This window comes from Thalassophryne amazonica, chromosome 10 (assembly GCF_902500255.1).
Source record: "Thalassophryne amazonica chromosome 10, fThaAma1.1, whole genome shotgun sequence".
NCBI classification, from domain to species: Eukaryota; Metazoa; Chordata; class Actinopteri; order Batrachoidiformes; family Batrachoididae; genus Thalassophryne; species Thalassophryne amazonica.
Window position 1 is genome coordinate 108,422,400 of NC_047112.1, and position 22,644 is coordinate 108,445,043.

The 22,644-nt window shown below is 41.7% G+C and overlaps 1 long non-coding RNA gene across 1 annotated transcript; it reads right to left on the bottom strand.

Moving 5' to 3' along the window:
• Positions 1-2,500: 2,500 nt before the first annotated feature.
• On the bottom strand, positions 2,501-21,115 carry LOC117518054. The gene is made up of 3 exons (XR_004562903.1): positions 21,023-21,115; positions 15,922-15,931; positions 2,501-2,510 (listed from the first exon to the last, which is right to left on the bottom strand). It is a non-coding gene; the product is annotated as an uncharacterized LOC117518054 (long non-coding RNA).
• Positions 21,116-22,644: the final 1,529 nt, after the last annotated feature.

Here is a 22,644-nt window from a genome sequence, read left to right on the forward strand (position 1 = left end):
CGTCGCACAAGGGCATCGGATGCTCTGGGTAGAGGATTTTTAGGTGTTTGGGTATGGCGGCTGTGCCGGTTCAGAGGTTGGCCCTGTTGAGGTGGACTGGTCAGTTCCGTGGGCCTGTCCAGATCCAGGTGGGCCACTTTGAGGCCGTCCTCCGAAATGCGTTTGGCTTATCTGCCGGTGTCCACCGCTAAGGTTTTGTCTCCTATTCACAATACATTAAAAGGGCTGCTGTAAGGGGTCTGTTGTGGTCCTCTGTGAGCGTCATGATGAATAAAAACATAATCCGCTGACTGCTGGCATGGGGGCGTGTAGGATAACGGAGGGCCATGCTATGAAGTCGGTGCAGAAAGCTGACATTTGTCCTGAAGCTCGCTCTTTTGGTGAGTCGCTGACAAGGGGGCCGTGGTATCAGGAATGAAATCCCCAAGGACCTGTAGTAGTTGACCATAAACCAACTCCGCCAATGAAGACTGGAGGTCCTCCTTGGGGGCTGTCTGCAGGTCCATCATGACCCAAGGGAGCCTGTCCAGCCATCTTCTGTCTGTTAGGGCCCCTTCACAGATAGTACAAATAAGTACAACTCGGGGTGAATCACAGCGGAACAGCTCATATGAGCGAACCACAAAAACATTGAGCTGATGGGCAGGTGTGAATGATGCCGCTGCAACGGTTTTGTGCATGCGGGAACAGTGCAAACAGCTGCGCAATGTGGTTACACATCATGTAGCTGCTGTGAAAAAATAAATAAATTTTAAAATACATGCTGCGATGGGTTCGTGCACACGGGTACACAATGCGAGCAGCTGCATGATGTGGTTACACATCGCGCAGCTGCTGTGAAAATAAAAAATATGAATGCCACCCACGGTATTCAAACTTGGCACTTTCCAAAGCTTTGATTGCCAGCCAGAAACGTTACCACTGATCTACCATCGCTGTCCTGTAAACGGTGTGGGACAATACTTGATATCAAGAAGGACATGGACGTATTTATAAAAAAAAATAACACCACACCGTATAAAAACACCTCATTTTATTGAATCCCTCTTATCAAGCAGGCAAGACAAGTATGAACCATCTGTTCCTCTGTAGGTGACCCATGGTCACAGACGTACAGTCATGAAATGACACGAATGAGAAGCAGGGTGCTCTTATGTCCGTATCTGCTGGCGGCATATCCAGCTGGTCCCGTGCACGAACACACGAGTCTTGTGGATGGCGCACCGCAGTACAAACACCACGTCATGTGGAACAGAGCTCACATGGGTGACATGACATTCAGATCACCTGCTGCGTGTTATGATCTGACGGTCCATTTCTCCATGGGTAGCCTGTCAGTGTGCACACCATGCACGCTTGCTGCAACCCATTGCAACAGCGATATATGTTTTTATATATGTCCACGTGAGGACAGCAAGCAGACACACGCCCGTCACAGTGGATAGTTGTTAGTTCATGTCTGTCCAAACATGGTATGTGTTCTCCAGCTGGGACATCCAGAACCACAGATCTCCACAGCCGCTCCTCTCGGCGGACACACCCCCTGTCAGTTCAGCGCACACACCATGTTACTGTGTATGTTTGCAAAGCCACACTCGTGGGGGCACTTAGACAAATTTTACATCCAGCTCAACAGTGATTGTCTGCTGACTGTTTTTGTGCTAATAGTGTGAATGGCCACACATTTTCTAAGTGCCAAGCGAGCGGTGTTAGATGTTCGTGTGTGTTACTTGGAATTTGGCCGACACCTGCTGTGAGAGGGTTCGATGGGCTCTCACAGTGCACACTCTGTCTTTCAGTCGCTGGTGTGCACATATAGTTGTAGCAACAGGTGTACGAGGCATTGGAGGCAGCTATGATTTTACACATATTGCATACAATTCCTGCTTCATGCCCACTTCATGCGTAATTCGACCACATTCATATGATGTGTTAAGGGGCCCTTAATCAAGGACATAGAATGGCTTTCGTGGAGCGATGGAAGCACTCGCACTGTCCATTGGCCTGAGGGTGATACGCCTCAGCCTGGTTGAGCTTCACACCCATTCATCTGTTATTTGCGTTCCATAGCTTGGACATAAACTGTGAGCCCCTGTCCGAAGAGATATGTAATAACATACTTACACTGACAGACTGATTTCATGGATCCTGCACCTCATGCGGCTTGCTTCAGTTTTCCAAACCTCATCCTCATGTTCATGTACCACTTTCTCAGCTGATCTGTGCATTTACCCATCTCCTTCTCCTCCCACAGTGCATCCTTCAGGCCCTTCTTGATGTAGTTGGGGCGTTTTTTGTTGAGGATGCATTCTGGAGCATGGAGCCAGTCAACCATTTTCTGCTCATGCTCCTCGGTGATCTCAGTTGTGACCATGACATGCTGCGCGCGGGAGGGGTGGGGGTGGGGGGGTTGGTGTGGGCCCAGCTTCTGGTAGTGGCGGTGGTGGTGGTTCTTGGTGCAGTCCAGGCACTGGCTCAGCAGGGCCTTGCTGGGCTGCGGCACCTCTGCCCTGTCCATGGCCACGTATAATGGTGACATTCTTGGCCTTTGCTGTCTTCTTTTTTGGCAGCATTCCATCGATGAATGGTGTTGGGTCAGTGTGTAGAACAGGGCTCTTCAACTCCAGTCCAAAAAATGAATAAACGAAGCAATTGATCGAAGCACTGCTTCAATCTGCGAACCACTGCTTCGATTGGTTCAAGTTTCAAAGCAAAGCCGCGCTGCAGAAAACTTGATTACAGACCCGCTGCAGGGTCTGTAATCAACGTAGAGAAATGATCATTTTCCTGACAAACACCCCCCAAAACAACGGCCAGTCTGAAGGACCGATAACGGAATCGTTAAGCAAAAAGCTTATTGATGTCGGTGGATCGAATCATTTCTTAATGATACCCAAAAGGAACCGGTTCTCGATACCCATCCCTACCTACAGGGAATGATCATATCCCTGCAAAAGGCGGCATATGAAGAAAGTACGTCAGCAAGATCGTCACGGCAAGCTTCTTTGAAGATGTCCCAATCAGTGCAGTCATAGCAGTCCTGCAGGCAAAGCACAGCCTCTTCTGTCCAGTCCTTAATGTCTCGCATGTAATAGTATATGTTAAAACATTAAGACATACAGTGGGATAAAAAAGTATTTAGTCAGTCCCTGATTGTAAAAGTTCTCCTACTTAGAAAGATGAGAGAGGTCTGTAATTTTCATCATAGGTACACTTCAACTATGAGAAACAAAATGAGGAAGAAATTTCCAGGAAATCATATTGTAGGATTTTTAAAGAATTTATTTGTAAATTATGGCGGAAAATAAGTATTTGGTCAATAACAAAAGTTCAGCTCAGTACTTTGTAACATAATGTTTGTTGGCAATGACAAAGGTCAAACGTTTCCTGTAAGTCTTCACCAGGTTTGCACACACTGTAGCTGGTATTTTGGTCCATTCCTCCATGCAGATTTCCTCTAGAGCAGTGATGTTTTGGGGCTGTCGCTGGGCAACATGGACTTTCAACTCTCTCCACAAATTCTCTATGGGGTTGAGGTCTGGAGACTGGCTAGACCACTCTAGGACCTTGAAATGCTTTTTACGGAGCCACTCCTTCATTGCCCGAGCAGTGTGTTTGGGGTCATTGTCATGCTGGAAGACCCAGCCACATTGCATCTTCAATGCTCTCACTGATGGAAGGTGGTTTTGGCTTAAAATCTCATGATACATGGCCACATTCATTCTTCCCTTAACACGGATCAGTCGTCCTGTCCCCTTTGCAGAAAAACAGCCCCAAAGCATGATGTTTCCTCCCCCATGCTTCATAGTAGATATGGTGTTCTTGGGATGCAACTCAGCATTTGTATTCCTCCAAACATGACTAGTTGAGTTTTTACCAAAATGTTCTATTTCGGTTTCATCTGACCACATGATATTCTTCCAGTCCTCTTCTGGATCATCCATATGCTCTCTGGCAAACTTCAGACAGGCCTGGACATGTACTGGCTTAAGCAGGGGGACACACCTGGGACTGCAGGATTTGAGTCCCTCTCTGCGTAGTGTGTAGCCTTTGTTACTTTGGTCCCAGCTCTCTGCAGGTCATTCATCAGGTCCCTCTGTATAGTTCTGGGATTTTTGTTCACCGTTCTCATGATCATTTTGACCCCACGGGATGAGATCTTGCGTGGAGCCCCAGATGGGTGCTGCACAGCAAGTTAAAGGTGAAAAATGGCAGGATATGATATCCAGGGTCGGGAGTAAGATATCCCCCCCTGGAGAGGGGGGGGGGGGGGTGTTCAGTTTGTGTTTCCACACAAACCGACCACAGCAGGCTAGAGTCGGGAGAACCAATGCTTTCACCATCATCCTGAGCACAAGAACCCTGATCAGTGACACCAGAAACTATATTAAGGACGATGTAAACCACAGCTAGGATGTGTACTGTGTGAGGCCGATATTATCTGTGCTGTTACTCTGCTGCTGTTATTTTCTTACATATTTTTAATATTTTAGTAATTCATCTGTTGTTTTTGGGCCACACAGTGGGTGCTGTTGCCTCAGAACCAGAAAGCTGTGGGTTCGCTTTCCACCTGTGGCCTTTCTTTGTGGATGTTCTACCCATGTTTGTTGGGATTCCCCCTGGGTAATCCGGCTTCCTCCCATATGTAAAGTTGCATATGTTCTGTGAACTGGACACTTTAAATTGGCCGTGTGTGAATGTGTTTGTCTATTTGTGGCCCTGTGACAGACTGGTGTCCTTTCCAGAGTGTACCCGGCCTCATGCCCTATAACTGTTAAGATAAGCTTCAGCCCCTCTGTAACCGTTAAATGCAGTAGAAAATGGATGGATGGGTGTTGTCTTTTTTCTTTTTTTTTTAAATAACTGTAGAGACGCCATACAAGTTTTGTTGTCTATATTATAATAGCAAATGGCCTCTGTGTGTGCAAGCGTGCATATGGCTTCAATCATGGCGAAACCAGGAAGAACTGACATTTGCCATTTGGTATGCTTATATATTTTGGGTCAAGGATGAACGCTGCTAAAACAAAGTCGATAGGACAAATATTTTTTGAGAAATTAGCGATTTTAGCTAATCAGCAAACAATGGACATTGTGCTGCAATGCACCATGGGCGTTTGGGGTTTAAATGTTGTTATTGTGGTTATGTTAGTTTAACAGTGTTGTTGGTGGTATTGATTTATTGTGTTTGTGTAGTTCAATTGGTTCAGTCAGTTTAGTTAAGTGTTTCGTTGCTGTTACCATGAGTGACTAAGTGTCATGCTCCTGGTACCATATGTGAAAAGTGTAGTGCTTTTAATGTCTTCTGCCACAGTCCCTGTCAAATTAAAAACCCCTGCTTACAGCAAAATGCAGAAAAGACATAAAGCTCTGCATGTGTGCAATTTTGATCACGCACAAACTGGGGAGAGCTGACATTTGCCATTTTGTATTCAGGGATGAATGGCGCTAAAACTGAACATTGATAGGACTAATATTTTTAGAGAAGCTACATATATTAGTTAACGACACTGAACAATGGATAATGATATTTACATTCTAGACTCACGCCAATCCAGCAGGGGGAAGTAAATCATCTATATATGGAAAGCGTGAGTGCGTGCATGATTTTATTTAGTAAGTTCAATGTAAGTATATAATTGTAAATACATTAAAAATACATGGATGACGCAAGAAAGTGACATTTATTTCCATTGTGGTCCATTTAAAAATCAAATAACAAAATAGAAGTAAAAATAAAATAATACTGATAATATAATAATTGTGTGTATATGTTCACAAGAACTTAAACACTTTAGAAATACATGAAGATAATAAATTATGATTAAAAAATTATGTAATTTTCAGGTAACAAGTGGGTTGAGTTCTTCTAAAAACTGTTGAGGTCTAAGGTTCTAAAAACATTCTGGAATCACACCATTCCAAATCATTATAGAAACTATTACCACCCTTGAAACATGTCAGCTACCTATTTTCTAAATACTACCCAGTCTAGAGCCCGTGGATCCCCACAGGCAACACGCTAGTAGTAAGATCAGGATCCAGTCCCTGTTAGATGGATAGATACTGGTTATGGAAACCAAGGCCTTTGTCTGGATCACATCCCATAGCCCAGTGTATGGTCTGGGCTTTTCCTGACAGTGTTCTTTAATTAGTCCAAAATGTCCCTGGGTTTCCTGCTGTCTTACTAATAAGGCAGAAAGTCTGGAGAGGTTTCATCATCCCCACACTGCACACAATAGAAATTCGGTTGTGTGTGTCAAAGGCACACATGCTTATAAATTTCTTAGATTTCTATCTGGTTGAAGTCAGCAAAGCACATTCCATCAGGACTAAAGTAAACCAGATCCTACATCAACTATACTATAAGGGCTAATTATGTTCAATTTCACTCTTAGAAGGGACCTCCACTGTGAGGAGAGGATGTAATGGCACCTGAGGTCCAGCAGGTGGAAACACAAGCTCACACTGTGGCAGACGTGAACCTGCCTCTGAACATTGTCTAGACTCGGCCACAATGTTAATGTCATTATTTGCAGCAGTGTTTATTTAAGGTTGGCTTTATGGTGAACTGGCTGGAAAATTATTTCCCAAGGCCATGCAGCCAGAATCCATCATATTCCACTGGATCCTTCAAAGCACCCTGTGAGTCAACTCCAGAGTGGAGGAAGAGGCTGGTGGCTCAGCAGCCTGGGTCACCTGTTTCCACTTGTGCTAATCTTTGCAAAGATGATGCTGGTGGAGACACTGCCTTGACTCCTTCCCAGGGTCTTGAACATGTCTGCAGAGGTGTTAAACTAGGTCCCTTTGGAGAATCTTGCTGAACCGCTGGAATGACATGGTGTCAAACAAGGGGAACTAAGAAAAGAAGTATCACTTGCATTGTGAGGGAGCTTAAGCTTGGACATTTTGGCGATGTGGTGTGTTTTTCTTTTATGTGTGATCCAGCACATAGGTGCATGAGTGCTGCGGACCCAGAGAAGGCCACAGGGACAGCAGCAGATAGATGGCTATTTTAGATATGTGGGGACGGACCAGCTTTCTGCATAGATGGTTGCCATCCAGTACTCAGGGTGGCTCCATGGTGTTGTTTAATTAGGGAGGGGTGTTATTTCAAAAAAATTGGAAATCTATAAATGTTTGCATGGAAGATATCAGGTTCAAAAATCACCAAAAATATCGACGAAAATGTTATATCTTGAGAACCGCTGCACCTAGTAGTTGCTTGACCCCAAGTTTATATTCAACTTCTATAGTAACAATAAGCCTATCTGGTGTTTTTTTTTTTTTAAGAGTAATTGACAAAAAGCCTAATTTCAGTACATATGTTACGATCAATTGTAACAAACAAAATCTATGTAATTTTTATTTCAGGAACATCAGTTGAGTATAATCATCACATGTAAAGAATGACATGGCCACAATGAACAATAGCAACAGAGTGGTTTTCTACGTCAACAGCACATATACAACACACGCATTACTCCATATGGGTTTTTGGAACCAAATGACCCAAAAATTCATCCTGCTATGGTTTATTCCATGTATATTTCCATATTCCATGCAAACATTTATAGATTTTCCAAAGGAAGGAACACTGACAGCTCGCCTTTCACAGTAAAAGTATCTGATGGGATGCTGGCATTAAACATTTTATTGTGAAATGGTGTGAGCAACATGAAATATTTGTTGTTGTTTAACTTTGCTACCAGTAACATTAGTGAGCTACACGATATTATTTGCAAACAAACATTTAAAGAACACATTTAACTGACTGCCATTCTCAAAAGTTATTCTCCTGCAGTCTGTTTTGTCTCCTTACCCTGACATTGAAGTTGCAACTCTTGGGCAGAGTTAGCTTACAGTTACGACACACCACAGAAGGTGCCATCTTGGAAGTACTAATGTTACGATGTCAAAATAACAGTTTAATGTAAAAGAAAAGTTTTGAAAATGAATCCCCCAAATTTTCATAATAAAGGATGCACATCATTGTGCCATGCGCAAGTAATATCCAAAAGCTGAGATTGATTTGACAAACAGAGAGATATGACAGCCACATACACACAGATGTTTCTTGGTTTATAGATAGATAAAAACTAAGAAATCACATAACTATTCATACCCTTTGTTCAATACTTTCTTCATGCACCTTTGACAGCAGTTACAGCCTGATGTCTTCTTGAATATGATGCCACAAGCATAGTGCACCTATCTTTGGGCAGTTTTGTCCATTCCTCTTTGCAGCACCTCTCAAGCTCCATCAGGTTGGATGGGGAGCATTGTTGAACAGCCATTTTCAGATCTCTCCAGAGATGTTCAATTGAATTCAGGTCTGGGCTCTGACTGGGCCACTCAAGGACATTCACAGAGTTGTCCTGAATCCACTCCTGATATCTTGGCCGTGTGCTTCGGGTCATTGTCCTGCTTTTGGAACCTCTACAGTCAGCAGACGGGGTGCATCATTCAATGAAAACTGCTCTTCCTACGTTGCTGAACGGTCTGTTACTGGCTACAGATGTAGATTCCTCACTGTTGTTCAATCTGTGCTGTATTTGATTTTGAACTGTACAGTGGGGCAAAAAAGTATTTTGTCAGTCCCTGATTGTGCAAGTTCTCCGACTTAGAAAGATGAGAGAGGTCTGTAAATTTTATCATAAGTACACTTCAACTATGAGAGACAAAATGAGAAAAAAAAATTCCAGGAAATCACATTGTAGGATTTTTAAAGAATTTATTTATAAATTATGGTGGAAAATAAGTATTTGGTCAATAACAAAAGTTCAACTCAATACTTTGTAACATAATCTTTGTTGGCAATGACAGAGGTCAAACATTTCCTGTAAGTCTTCACCAGGTTTGCACACACTGTAGCTGGTATTTTGGCCCATTCCTCCATGCAGATCTCCTCTAGAGCAGTGATGTTTTGGGGCTGTCGCTGGGCAACACAGACTTTCAACTCCCTCCACAAATTTTCTATGGGGTTGAGGTCTGGAGATTGGGTAGGCCACTCCAAGACCTTGAAATGCTTTTTACGGAGCCACTCCTTCGTTGCCCGAGCGGCGTGTTTGGGATCATTGTGATGCTGGAAGACCCAGCCACGTTGCATTTTCAGTGCTCTCACTGATAGGAGGTGGTTTTGGCTTAAAATCTCATGATGCATGGCCCCATTCATTCTTCCCTTAACACAGATCAGTCGTCCTGTCCCCTTTGCAGAAAAACAGCCCCAAAGTATGATGTTTCCACCCCCATGCTTCACATTAGATATGGTGTTCCTGGAATGCAACTCAGCATTCTTCTTCCTCTAAACACGATGAGTTTTTACCAAAATGTTCTATTTTGGTTTCATTTGACCACATGATATTCTCCCAATCCTCTTCTGGATCAGCCATATGCTCTCTGGCAAACTTCAGACAGGCCTGGACATGTACTGGCTTAAGCAGGGGGACATGCCTGGCACTGCAGGATTTGAGTCCCTCTCTGTGTAGTGTGTAGCCTTTGTTACTTTGGTCCCAGCTCTCTGAAGGTCATTCATCAGGTCCCTCCGTGTAGTTCTGGGATTTTTGTTCGCCGTTCTCATGATCATTTTGACCCCACGGGATGAGATCTATCAAAGTGTGCGTACACATGGATCCAAGCACGTTCCTGTTGTACATCACACTGAATGTGGAATTGAGCGCACATGCAGAAGTGCCAAACTCCTTCCTGTCCATGCCCCTATTTAAATATGCAAATGTATTTAAATAGGTCCTAGGACCTGGGGATTCCGCTCCCTGTCCGGATGATCATGGTAAGAAAAGGAATTTAACAAAGTGTGAGCTACAGGTGAAGTGGAGTAAATAAACTAAATGAAGTAGCTTCTTGTTATTTACAAGAAAAAAAAAATTATTTACTGCACATTAATACTACCATATATTAGTTACGGCGTTGAGGTATGGGGTAATACATACAAAAGTAATGTAGACACACATTTTAAGCTGCAGAAAAGGGTAATAAGAATCATCCATAATGCAGGCTTCAGATATCATACGAGTACACTGTTTTTACAATCCAAAATCCTAAAATTTAGAGATCTTGCTGAATTTAAAACTTTACAAATAATTTACAAAGTGAAACAAAATCTACTACTACCAGATGACCTCCAAAAATTGTTTAGTGAAAGAGAAGGTTACAATTTAAGAAGGAAATATAATTTAAGAAAACAGTGTGCCCGTACAACAATGAAACAAATGTGCCTTACAAGACATGGGGTGGATTTATGGAATAACCTAACCGAGGACATCAAAGTATGTACTAAATTACATCAATTCAAAAGAAATTTAAAACTTAAAATATTAAAAAAATATGAAACTGAATAACGTAATCTTCTGTATATACACGGGTGTGCATGTTTCTGGATCTAAACTGTTATATTATCAGCTCATATCGAATGTATGGGAAACGTGCATGCACACGTGGACACAGGTTGCCCATGGGTGCATGTATGTGGATAAAAACTGTTATATTATTAAGTCATATCGAGTACAGGGAAACGTGCATGCATGCGTGGACACGGGTTGCCCATGTGTGCATGTGTGTGGATTAAAACTGTTATATTATCAGGTCATAAGATACAGGGAACGTGCATGCACACGTGGACATGGGTTGCCCATGGGTGCATGTATGTGAATCAAAACTGTTATATTGTCAAGTCATATTGAATACAGGGAAACGTGCATGCATGCATGGACACGGGTGCCCATGGGTGCATGTATGTGGGTTAAAACTTATATTATCAAGTCATATCGAATTTAGTGTGTGTTATGGTGTATGTAAAGGTATTTGTGTATATATGTATAGAGGTAATGTATTTATGCAAATATATGTTGATATGTATATAGATAGGTGTGTGTTTATATAGGTACGTATGATCATAACATTTTTTATTTATTCTTGTCTGCACAGCCAAAAACAGTACATGTGAAAGGGGGTAGAAAATATAAGTCTTACTTCATCCTACTCCCTTTGAGCAATGTACAGATTCTAAAAGGCGAATGTGCCTGATGTATAAATGTTTTTAACTTGCTCAAATAAAATAAATGATAATCCCTCAGTCTTCACAGGCCATAAGTACAATTTACAGTTGTATGCAAAGGTTTGGGCACCCCTGATTATTTTCATGATTTTCCTTTATAAATCATTGATTGTCTGGATCAGAAATTTCAGTTAAATATATCATATAGCAGACAAACACAGTGATACTTGAGAAGTGAAATGCAATAATTATTTAAATAAAATTAGGCAGGTGCATAAATTTGGGCACCCTTGTCATTTTATTGATTTTAATACATTTAGCACTAATTATTAGGACACAAAATTGGTTTGGTAAGCTCATTGACCCTTGACCTTCTTACACATGTGAATCCAATCATGAAAGGGTATTTAAGGTGGCCATTTACAAATATTTCCCCTCTTTGCATCTCTTCTAATGAGTGGCAACATGGAAGCCTCTAAACAACTCTCAAATGACCTGAAAACAAAGATCGTTCAACATCATGGTTTAGGGGAAGGATACAATAAGCTATCTCAGAGATTTTAGCTGTCAATTTCCAGTGTGAGGAACATAGTGAGGAAATGGAAGACCACAGGCACGGTACTAGTTAAGGCCCGAAGTGGCAGGCCAAGAAAAATCTCAGATAAGATGAAGCAAAGGATGGTGAGAACAGTCATAGTCAACCCACAGACCTGCTCCAAAGACCTACAACATGATCTTGCTGCAGATAGTGTCTCTGTGCATCGTTCAACTAGACAGCGCACTTTGCACAAGGAGATGCTCAATGAGAGAGAAATGCAGAGGAAGCCTTTTCTGTGTACACGCAACAAACAGAGTCACTTGAGGTATGCTAAAACACATTTGGACAAGCCAGCTAAACTAAAATTGAGTTATTTGGACATATCAAGGGGCAGTATGCATGGGTGAAAAAGAACACAGCATTTCAATAAAAACACTTGCTACCTACAGTAAAATTTGGAGGTGGGTCCATCTTGCTGTGGGGTTGTGTGGCCAGTGCAGGTACTGGAAATCTTGTTAAAGTTGAGGGTCACATGGATTCCAGTCAATATCAGCAGATTCTTGAGAATGATGTTCATGAATCAGTGCCAAAGTTGAAGTTGCGCCGGGGCTGGATCTTTCAACAAGACAATGACCCTAAACACTGCTCAAAATTTATTAAGGCATTCATGCAGAGGAACAAGTACAACATTCTAGAATGGCCATCTCAGTCCCCAGACCTGAATATTATTGAAAATCTGTCGTGTGTTTTTAAGCGGGCTGTCCATGCTCGGAAACCAACAAAACTGAGATGTTTTGTACAGAAGAATGGTCCAAAATACCTTCAACCAGAATCCAGACTCTCATTGGAAACTATAGGAAGCATTTAGAGGCTGTTATTTCTGCAAAAACAGGATCTAATAAATATTGATGCATTTTTTCTGTTGGGGTCCCCAAAATTTATGCGTCTGGCTCATTTTGTTTAAAGAATTATTGCACACTTTCTGTAAATCCTATAAACTTCATTTCACTTCTCAAATATCACTGTTTGTCTGCTATATGATATAATTAACTGAAATTGCTGATCCAAACAACCGATGATTTTTAAAGGAAAATCATGGAAATCATCAGGGGTGCACAAACTTTTACTTACCACTGTACATATAATATCAATAAGAAAAAAAATCCAATACACCCCTAGAGGCTCTCTGGTGCCAGTGATTATCTCTGGATTGTGTAGCATGATTCAGTAAGTACAATCAGAGAGAGGATTCTGTCAATGGCTGACTTCTTGGGTATGAAGCCAGATTGTTCTGTTGCTAAACAGCAAGTAACTGGTACTGAATGCTATTAAAAATAATCCTGGATGTGCCTGAGTGTTTACATCTCCCCCTGGATGGGACACTATAGTCTAATGTATGTTACTTGAATTATTATAAACACAAATCATTACTTTCATAGCCACTTTCCTTTAGAGAAGTCAGGAGTCAGGGGATGGACACAAACATTTTAAAGACAGCATTTACATCAGTGGGTTACTGTGCAACAAGCAGACTCATGAGGGAAGCCATCAAGATCCATGACAAGTCTGAAGGAGTTACAGGCTTCTGTTGTTGTGCTGTGACTGGAGAAGCTGTACAAAGTGCAACACTTGTGTGTTTCACCATCAGTCAAAGGTTATCACTCCTTTGTGGTGGTGTACAGAGGTAAAACTGCAAAAATTGTGTCTCTGTCCAAATACTCATGTACCTATTGTATAATGCTGTACAGGAAGCTGCTGGTACTCTCTAGGGACTGACATTTTATTTGATTGACATTATATATACAGTATTATATATATATATATATATATATATATATATATATATATATATATATATATATATATATATATATAAAACAAATAATGAATGTTTATGAGTTCAATGGAATGAACATTTAATTCGGTGAAAGCTGGAATGTTACATGTTTAAATAATTATTGCACACTTTCTGTAAATTTTAGAAACTTCATTTCACTTTTCAAATATCAGTGTGTCCATCTGCTATATGACATATTTAACTGAAATTTCTGATCCAGACAACCAATGATTTATAAAGGAAAATCATCAGGGGTGCCCAAACATTTACATATATATATCAATCAAACAATGCCTGTGCAAAATTATGTGCTTTTAATATAAAAACATGCAATTGTTTCACATATCTGTCTCACTATATGTCATACAGACAATAATGAAGTGTCATTTTCTGTGCTTCATTTCAACCACAACTCCCCCCCCCCCCCACACCCCCTAAAAAAAGCAAAACATTAAAAAATAAAACAGCTCGGCATGATATCTCCTCTTTCTTATAATTAATCAAACAATGTTTGTGCAAAATGTGTTACTTTTACCATAAAACACAAAATAGTCATGATATTTTACACATAACTGCCCTAGTAACTAACTACTAGTTACTGACATCAGAACAATCAATGTTTATCTGCAAACAAACAAACAAAAAGACAGAAAGAAAGCAGATGTAATAGTGTTTTGCACAAGTATGGCTGTATATGACTTGAGTAAGTTGAATCAATCTGCCGTCTTTTGGCTCCATAATTGCAGAATAATTGCTTTGCTGAATCTTACTCTTCAGGGAGTACTTAACCAGCGAAGGCGTGAAATAGCAGACTGGGACGGGATGATCTGCTGAAGTCAGCATTATTACCAGCTCCGCTCTGTGATGGAAGAATGGAGAGGAGGGAGGGAGGGAAGGCCCCCAGCCCGGCTGACGCCGTGTGGCCATGGATGCAAGGAGAACCTGCCCATCTCAGGAAACAGAACTCAAAAGAGTTTTGCTGCAGGCATGTTGGAACATTGTTTCATTAACGAGATGAATACAGTCTGATAATTACTTCATCTCAATTAAAAAAAGGCTCTGCACTCTGTATTGACTGGCTGATGAGCCTGAAGGTTAATTAGCAGCACACTTTCAAAGCTCCTGCTTCGTGTTTACTGCAGCAATTCTGAGTTTTTTGTTTTAATGTTCAAATTATTTGAAATGTTTCAATATTATAGTTTAAATTACCCCCCGCCTATCATAATAATCCATTTTCCTGCTTATCTTGTTTTAGAAATAAAGATTTATTTCACTTTTTGGTATATTTTTCCTCTTCTGCCCTTCCACTGATGGCCGCTAGAGGGCGGCGTGGCCTCGCTGAAAGCCTCCGCAGAGCAGCGTGACTGACTGAAATGGTTCACCGAGCCTCATTAATGCACCTGTGCAAAGCCAAATGGAACAAACTAATCGTGCATTACCATTAACAATACAAATGACACCATTAGGCACACTTTGCTCCCATGCCTTGTGACGGCTATAAATACTTTTACTTGGTCTTGGACCATTTGTGCTGTAGTTGCATAATGACAGCACTCAAAATAATTCAGGCTGTGGGAATTTAGAAGCTATATTGCAGCTTGTTGTGAAAGGTGAGACTTTCAGATCTTTTATTGTGTGTTCTTCTGCAGGGACAGCGAGCGCCTCGAGACGGATCGACCAAAGGCCCAGTAAAAACGAAAGCCAGCCAGAGCGTGATCCTGTTTCAGCTGAAGTAATGACCTCTTTTCGTCAGTGAAAAGTAGCTCTACTTTTTGAAAGGGTGCTTTGGATCATTTTTTGGAGTCTGTTTCATCGGACCATAGGAGAGCCAGCACAGTTCTTGAACCTGGCTGACCTCAAAGTGGATTTATTACTGCTCCATAAAGCAAACAGAGCAGAGAGGCAGCTTGACTGCCCCTCAGTGGGACCGTGGACACGGCCTTGAAGCGGTTGGCCAACGGGGACCATTATGTGTACTACTTTCTGTGGTTTATGTAAATGCCACATGCTGAAAAGAGAGGTAAAATTAAACCAGCATGTCAGAGGCAATGGGCCAAGAAAACCTCAAGTGTTCCCGATATTCCCATTTTCCTGAAGCCCAATGCAAGTGATAGATGACAGATCACAAAGACAAGCGTCACTTTCTTTTTTTAAATTACCACAATTATCCATCAATAGCTCCTAATTTAAACTGTTTAACCCACAGGGATGATGGCAAAAAAGGTTGATTTCTGCTTCACCACATGCTCTCGGTTTTGGCCATGAATTAACCCGACAATACTTCAATCACTGTCGGTATCTCTTTGGTACAACCTTGAATCTCTGTAACAGATGGTTACAAGAATCCAAGCCCCAAACCTAAATGCAAGGCCTAATGGGAAACTTTTGTGCCATATTCATAATCAGGTCAAGTTGAGAAATGTGTTCTGGTACTTTGCTTTGCTTTCCGTTAGTATTAGGGGAGGTGATGGTCTAGTGGTTAAGGCATTGGGCTTGAGACCAGAAGATCCTTGGTTCAAATCCCAGCCTGACTGGAAAATCACTAAGGGCCTTTGGGCAAGGTCTTTAATTCCCTATTGCTCCCGGTGTGTATTGAGCCCCTTGTATGGCAGCACCCTCACATTGGCGTTATTTGTAAAGCCCTTTGAGCATCTGATGCGGATGGAAAAGCACTATATAGAGTCTCCAGAGTGACCTACATTCATCATCTTCAACCTTCATCCTCCTGCAAAGGTATTGGCATCACTTATCTCTCCCCTGTCCAGTATGTAACTGTATTATGAATGACTATTGAGCTGAGCCACCAATGGTGGACACACAGTGATCACTACATGACCACAGATGTCCCACACAGCTCCAAAATGTTCTCTTGCAGTCAAACGTGTTGATGCTATCCAACATTCATTCCAGTAGACCTTCAATAAAAATTCTCAAAATGACTTTAGGCTCAGACTTCAGGCTTCACTCACGACTTATCATCTCTGTCAAGGTGGTTACGCGACCACCAGTGGCTGTCCGTTTGTTTGTTTTTTTTCTTCATTTTTAGCAGTATTACATAAAACTAATAAAGGGATTTTAATTAAATGTCGTGGAGGGGTGTGGTAAAGCCCAAGCAGAAGCTTTTAAATTCAGATCAGATTCAGATCAATTAGCAGAAACTGCTGTTATAACGCTTAATGCTGATTTTTGATTCCAATTCCTTGAATCTGGATCTAAATTTCATATCAAAGATCATAATCAAATTGACAAATAAGGTTCAAAGATCAGGATCAACCATTGATGATCAGATTAGGTTCAAATGTCAGAAACATGACCCAAGTTGAGTGATTAGATTCAAAACTAGGTTCAAAGATGAGATGAGGTTCATAGTTCGGACTCAAAGGTCAATGATAAGGATTAAAAGCGAGCATTTAGGATCAAATGCTCAGCCCTGAGCATTTGATTCTAACTGAACAATTGAACAGCAATTGCGAGGAAAATCGTTTGATTTTGTGCAACATTTGTTGGGTGTCCTTCTTCCCTCACTTCTCTCTCAGAACGTCGCAAGCGTCACACCTGGATTTTGAACTGTTGGAAGTTGGCAAGGCAGCAAAACCCCTCCTAGTATGTTCCCAGAGCCGTCGCTGGTGTCTTGTGACCAGGGTTGTAGCTACAGTGGGCGGTGCCGGGCAGTACCGCCCAGTAATGCAAATTTCCGCCGGGCTCTCAGGTTCAAATTGGCTGTCTCACCCAGCAGATTTTCCAAAAAATGAACTGAAATGTTGGTGAAAAATTGATCAATTTGATCGTATTTCAAGCTTATAGAGTCATACTTTGTTTTATTTTGCTATTTCAACCACATAATTAAAGAAATAAATATATTTCTCATTTTCTTCATATCTAAGCCACAAACAGCAGAGAGATCAGCAGTCAGCTGCTTTCAGCGCTCTGTGGCTTCACAGAGCGCTGAAAGCAGATCAGAGAGGATACAAAGTAAAATCACCAGTGTATAACTAACACTGACAGTGTTGAATTAACACTGCCAGTGTACATATGGGCCTACTCTAGTCATCTGACTTAAAAGGAAAAAATATCCTCCATAAAAATGTTTCATAATCCAGAGTTGTTTCTGTGTCGGCAGATGCTGATATACTCAGAGGTTTACGGTTTATTTTACAATTTAAAGGCTCTGTGTTTCCAAAAAGCTCGGCAATAGTGAGAGCAAGGGGGAGGGGAACAGAGGAGAGAGTGAGGGGAGAGGAACCTCAGCGAATCAGTGAAGTGGAAAACTGACAATCAAATCAGTCCAGGTTCAGCTCTTGTTAAAACAAGACAATTAGAGGTTACATTGTTTAAAAAATAGTAATGCTATCCCACGCAAACATGTTGGGAAAAAAAACTGTCATGTCAGAAAAACTCTGCCTGCTTCACAGGATTAAAATGTACCATGTGCCATTTTTGAAGAAGAAAGCAAATGCTATATTCCCATCAAATATTAATGTGTCTCTGCTTTTTGTAGATAATGTGGTTCTGTTAGCTTCATCAGGCGGTGACCTCCAATGTGCACTGAGCAGTTTTGAGCAGAGTCTGAACCGACTGGGATGAGATTCAGTACCTGCAAATCTGAGACAATGGTCCTCTGTCTGTACACGGTGGATTGATCCCTCTGGGTCAAGGGAGCGTTACTGCCCCAAGTGGAAGAAGAGTTTAAGTATCTCAGGGTCTTGTTCACGAATGGAGGTAAGTTGGAGCGTGAGATCAACAGACAGACTGGGGTGGCATCTGAAATTGTATGGACACTACATCGGGCTGTCGTGATAAGGAAGGAGCTGAGCCAAAAGGTGAGGCTCTCAGTTTACCAGGTGATTTGCATTCCTATCCTTACCTATGGTCATGAGCTTTGGGTAATGACTGAAAGAATAAGATCCTGGATACAAGAGGCAGAAATGAGATTCCTCCGTCAGGTATCTGGGTTTATTCCGGACAGGGTGAGAAGATTGACTATCTGAGAGGGACTCATAGTAGAGCCGCTGCTTCTTCACATCAAAAGGAGCCAGTGGAGGTGGTTTGGGCACCTGGTGAGGATGCACCCTGGTCATCTCTAGGCATGTACAACCAGGAGGAGACCTAGGACGAGAGAGATTGTATTTCCCAGCTGGCGTGGGAACATCTTGTGATCCCCTGGGAAGAGTTATAAGACTGAGGATAGAGAAGTGTGGGTTGAGCTCCTTGGTCTGCTGCCGCGTGACATGGACAAGATATGTGGTTGAAAATGAATAGGTATAGTCAAGAGAATTTCCACAGTCTATTCACATGGATAATAAGAGCTGAACACTTTGTGTGCAAAGTCATCATCTCAGCTGCAAGTGGCCACTTCAGTGAGATACCAAATGCAAAATTATCGCTCGTTCGCATGTTTGGTTGCTAATTTGTGTATCCAACTGCTCTTCAACAGTCACAGCCCAGTGAGATACTACCCTTAGCAACAAGGATCAATGCTCAGTCTTTTTGAACAAAGATTATCAAGAAGAATCAAAGGTCAGGAACATCATCACACATCAGGATCAAAGATCAGTGTTCATTTTCAAAAATCGAGATCAAAGGTCAGCAAAAAGGATCAAAGTTACAATCGAGAGCAAAAGTGAGTAGCCAGGATCCCATGGTCATCGATCTAGGTGTACTTTTGATACAGATCCAGATTAATGATGTGGACAGTAATGTATTGTTTGACTGGGGGGGGGGTAGTAGATGAGTGGACAAAGGGTTGGAGTTTGATTCTGGCATTACATTACTTACTGTTACATTACGGACTGTGGCACCGTGGCGTTGGTACACTCTCTGATTGCCTTTCTAGTTATGTCCCATCAATGAAGTTAATTTTAATGTCCTTTTAAAAGGTATTCACCTCAGTGCTATAGTTTGTTTTTTCATTTTTGATATATTTACAGCACTAATCTTCAAAGTGTTTTCAAGGTCCTGCGTGCAGATTTTTCCCAACTAAGACAGAGTTAGAAATATAAATCAGCAAATATGGAAACCAATAATCCATGCATGTATTCTTCTGTTCAAAGACAACAGCACGTCTGCTGTGTTTATCGACACGCTTATCAATTACGGCGAGAATGGAGTGGAAGATGAAGTAAAAGGAGATTTAATCAGCATCACATCCATCATTTACATGTAGCACTACATGATTGTCCATAATGGACACTATGAGCCTGTGAGCACAAAAAGAGAGGTCGACCCTGTACACGAAACTCTCTGATACTCTTAATTAGTTTGCTGCATTGTAGTTTGACCTTGGTGGAAGACACTCTACACTAGTCTGCATCGCCCTTCCTCTCTCGCTTGCTCCCTCGCTCTTGGTTCTGCTGGCAGGCAAGAGCACATAGTGGAGCATGGGCATTTTCTCCTGGAGGGTATGAGAGAAATGCAATCAGCAATTCAATCGTGGCCATTGTGCAGCAGTGCTGATGAGCTTTGCAGAGTAGATAATGGATTAAATTATTTATCCCCTTCCCTCCTCAGCGCTCATTGTTGCCTCCTCTTTGTGCTGCTACAGCCGTACACAGATGTAGGTTGAAGGCCTAGATCACTCGCTGCCTTTCATAGATCTAATTTTTCTAATTACCGCCTGAATGCAGCGAGGTGTGTCCTCCCGTTGCCTCCTGTCTCTGTTATAGCGCTCATTGTCAGATACATTCCGTGAGTGAACCTATCAGCATCCAGCCACAGAGCGCCACCACATCACTGTCACTGCAGCCTCAGCTTCTCACCATAATAGCTACTTAACTGTTTCATTAAGTACATGCTGTTAGACCACAGGAGCAGTGTGACAGACTGATCGGTGCAGTTCACTGTCGTGACCATAAAGAACAAACGGTAAAAAAACACCAACATTCAGAAGCTTCCACGTGGATTGCAAGTCCCTCCGTGCGTCTGATAGGTTTGACACAAGCCGGGAGCTCAACATATGATGAGATCTTCATTTAAAGGTGTGTATGCTGCTGCCCACACTGCCAGGCTGACCACATCTCCATGAGATGGCATAGAATGCCACACCAGTCTACACCGTCATGTAGTGATTACCTAATCAAACTTGTGTGGAGACTTCTACAGACTGACAATGACATATCAATTATGAAAGACAAATATTGATTAATAATGGTATTTATTTTCAATGACAAATATTGATGATAAATGGCAAATATCTACTGTATAATTAACCCACTTATGCCCATTTTTTTTTTATAAGTGGAAAAAGTTGCATTAGTACCTTTGAGATTTTTTTATTGTGAGTAGAAAATGACAGTGATACACTTCGGCAACAATTGTTGCCAGTGGGGCAAAATGGTTAAAGACAAATGAAATGAAGAATGGCAAATATTATCAATGACAAATACAAATTATAAACAAACCGATTATCAATGACAAATATCTATCAGCCCTGCGATAGACTGGTGTCCTGTCCAGGGTGTACCTCGCCTCTCTGCCTTTGTCTGCTGGGATAGCTTCCAGCTCCCCCCCATGACCCTTGATAGTATCTTTTATCAATGGCAAATATCTATCATGAAAGATAAATCATGATTATCAATGGAAAATATAGGCTATTACCCTACCCATGGTATATGCAGCATCCCATCCTAATCAAGACCTTAGGGTAGTATCTCAGTGGGGTGTGACTGGTGGAGAGGAGGTGGAGACAAAAAGACAGCACCAAAACAGGCGATAGCTTTTTCATGTGGAATCTCACAGAATTGGTCCTTCCAGCACGATCACGCATGGCAGCCAATTGTCAGCTGAATACTATCCGGAGTGATGGCAAAAGTATGGCCTCAATTCTCCAGCAGTCTGTACACATACTGCGGCACAGCTACTGACATGCTGTGCACACACATGAAACTCCAGTGGTGCTGGCGCAATCTTTATTGGTGCAAGGATTTGCACAAAATGCAATGTGGCACTCTGAAGGATGTTGAGCATCACTGGTGTAGCTGAAGTGATGACATGTTTTTGCACACAGTGCCCAGGATGGATGTAGTCTATTACATTGTTATTATGTGAAAGAGGCTGTGAACATTCCCCAAACTACAGGCAGGAAATGCTCTGTAAATAATAAATAATAATTAACAATTTATAAAAACAACAAAAAATGTGTACAGCCACTGACGGACTTGCAGAATGATGTCCAGGAGCTGCATCTCTCAACTTCCATTAACATCTCACAGACAATGAAAATAAAAATAACACATCTGGATTTTTTATTTTTTTTATTTTGTATCTGTTAGAATGGCCAAAGCAGTGTGCGCACCCCCCCCCCCCCAAGTCTGGTCTGCTTGAGGTTCCTTCCTCAAAAATGCCAGGGGGAGTTTTTCATTACCATTATCACCTATGTGCTTGATCAGGAGGTTGATAAGTTTAGACCTTACCTGTGTGAAGCACCTTGAGGCAACTTTGCTGTGATCTGACTCTATACGTGCATTGAATCGAAATCTAATTTTAACCTTTATTTAACTAGGTTAGTCCCATTGAGATCAAGACCTCTTTTGCAATTTAATAGCAAATACCAATTTTAAAAGATAAACATTTTTAATGACATATGTATTATCAATGGCAAATATATTTTATCAATGGCAAATATCAATTATGAAAGATAAGTATTGATTATCAATGGCAAATATTTATTATAAAAAGTAAAGCAAGTTCCTTCGGCTGCTCCCTTGTTTGCACTCGGGGTCGCCACAGCAAATCCAAGGTGGATCTGCATGTTGAATTGGCGCAAGTTTTACGCCGGATGCCCTTCCTGACGCAACTCCACATTACATGGAGAAATATAGCAGGGGTGGGATTTGAACCCGGAACCTTCTGAACTGAAACCAAGCATATTAACCACTTGGCCACCACCCCCAAATATTTATTATCTATGACATATTTATCAATCACAAACGTCCAGTGTCAGAATCAAATATTTATGATTAAGGTCAAATACCAGTTATCGATCACGTTAAGTCTGAGAGCATGCACTGGTGCCACTTGTCATTGCATCCACCACAGTACAGAACTACCATGTGTCCTGGCAGATAACCATCCTCTCTGTTATGTGTCGGACGCAGCTCGGAGAACCGACCAGCGTTTGAAGGACCCAGTATAAAATAAGCAGAGCACGGTACAAAGGCTAACTGAATTTAATACATAACAGTGATCATAATATAACAAAAAGGTGCGGTCTGGCGTGGTGCGCTCCCAGCAGCGCTAATGGTCCGGAGCCAGAAGCTG